Here is a 2,272-nt window from a genome sequence, read left to right on the forward strand (position 1 = left end):
AAAGCTATTGAAAGAAAACACTCTCTCGCAGAAATGTGTGTTTCACCTGCTAAACGTACCTTTAAATACCTTACAGGGACGGGAAGTAGCTGATATTTTTAAAGAAGGACATGATGGAGCATCGTAGGCTACCCTGTAGCTTTTCAACGAATAAAGTCCTATTGTGTAGTACAATGTTCCCGACGGTTATTTGGACCTGTTCAACCATGAAGCCTTCGTGGTCTAGTGGTTATGACGCTCGCCGTATCAGCGAGAGGTCGCAGGTTCGAATACCGTCGGAGGCATTTTATAACACAATGGCTTTTATAGGACTTTATTCGTTGAAAAGCCTACGATGTTCCATCATGTCCTTATTTAAACACTGTATATGTACCTTTGACGATTTATATTATATTTATTCAACAGTGTGAACGGTTAACTCCCTTCAATATCATACATATATGTATATATATATATATATATATATATATATATATATATATTCAAATAAGATTTTTTTTATCTGTTAAGCATAGATAACTTACAGTATACTCGCATAAGACTGAACTGACATTTTCTTGACCAGACACCTAAAGTAGAATAAGATAAATGACCATCATATCGGCCTGTGTTTCAATTTATTATTATTATTATTTATTAGAAGTTTGATATTTAGCACACAATAATAAGATCTGTAGTTTGACCAGGAAGGTGGTCTTATTTATAACATAGGGAAAAATATGTTACAATCGTCTGACTCAGTCTTTTGTTTGATTGATTAATGCAAATGGTCAGAGGCCTTCCATATTGAACAATAACTTTTCAGTAATTAGAAGGATTTTGATTAAAAGAACTATAACAATAATAAGTAATACTGATGATAATGACGATACTGCTACTGCCATAGGCCACTAGGCGGATTCAAGAAGGTGGTGGAAGCCGGCCTGGGCCCCCTAATTTTTTCAACCAAAAAAAAATGGAAAAAAGGAACATTCGACTCAAATTTTTAGTCTAAGAGTGCCATTTCCGAACAGTTAGACTGAGGTGCCATTATGATAATTTTCCATCAAAGTCCTTCTCCGGGCCCCTTCTATTTCAAATTCCTGGATCCGCAATTACAATAACAACACCACAATTATATTGAAATATAAAGTTAAACATGTCATGATAACCAGTGGCGGCACTGCAGAGGGGCTAGGTGGGAGTAGAGTTCCCCGTCGGGAAGGCAATAGTTCTGGTTCCTCCCTCAATCCCAGGTGGGGACGAAGAGAGGTTAGTCGGAGTTAAAATAAAGAAAATTTTAAGAAGTTTATGTAAAATGTACATGAATTTAATATAGCCCTATAACAGTAAAATAATTAATAAAATCATTCTCAAGTCATGAACATCATTCTTGATACTGTATCCCGGCAGAGAACCCCGTCATCATCACTTTTTCATACTCGCACTTGAAAACTTTTACGAAATCATATTCATTAACCATTTTGGGAGGGTCATCACCTCACATTCAAATTTTATTTCTTAGGAATTAGTAGACTGCTAGCTGGATGATCTTAGGTGACCGCCTGAAAAAAAAATTAGGCTTCAAATAGAAAGTGTATGTTTTACCAAAGTACACGAAGAGCACACACACAAGACGAGTGACACGTATTTTTGTTCCCACAGTAAACGAATGGGGTGGCTAGCCACCCTATTAACCCATCCCCCACCCCCAGATCCACCACAGACCAGTGCTGGAAAGCACATCTGAGCATCTAGAAAAAAATCACTCTATTGCACAAAAAAAAAGACAGGACACAAATAAACCAGGACATTATCTGCCACAACATTTAGTCTGCTTTATCAAGGCCTTCGCCCTGCACCCCCGAATACAGAACCTTTCTGTATCCACTCGCCCCAATCATGATTACTGGGTTGTCCACCACCTCTAACAACTGAAACCATAGAGATATAATAATGTTTAATAGCTCTATGACTGAAACTGACGTTGAAATACTGTAGAGGGCAGCAACCATAAAAGTGGTCGATCATAATTTTTTTTTGTACATGGTTTATGTCGAAAATCAAATTACCTTCGCGAAAATGGTATCGCCCAGGCTATTCTTTTGCATTAACGATTTTGCAATGTCTGGCTGCTTTTGGCAAAGCGTGGCTGACTTCGCCTCGCTGCCGGTCTGCAGCAGGATGCAATTGGCGTGTATTAAGAATAGCAGTGGACTCTCTTCTGTTACCCATACAAAAAAATTCTATAGAATTCTATCAAAAAAAAACTATAGAATGTCTATAGCATAAT

General features: G+C 37.6%; 1 non-coding gene across 1 annotated transcript; it reads left to right on the top strand.

The window, feature by feature from the left end:
• Positions 1-211: 211 nt before the first annotated feature.
• Trnai-uau lies at positions 212-284 on the top strand. Its single transcript has one exon. It is a non-coding gene; the product is annotated as a tRNA-Ile (tRNA).
• The last annotated feature ends 1,988 nt before the right edge of the window (positions 285-2,272 follow it).

This window comes from Anneissia japonica, unplaced genomic scaffold (genome assembly GCF_011630105.1).
Source record: "Anneissia japonica isolate Jap-2015-1 unplaced genomic scaffold, ASM1163010v1 scaffold378_len2302_cov148, whole genome shotgun sequence".
In the NCBI taxonomy this organism is placed as follows: domain Eukaryota; kingdom Metazoa; phylum Echinodermata; class Crinoidea; order Comatulida; family Comatulidae; genus Anneissia; species Anneissia japonica.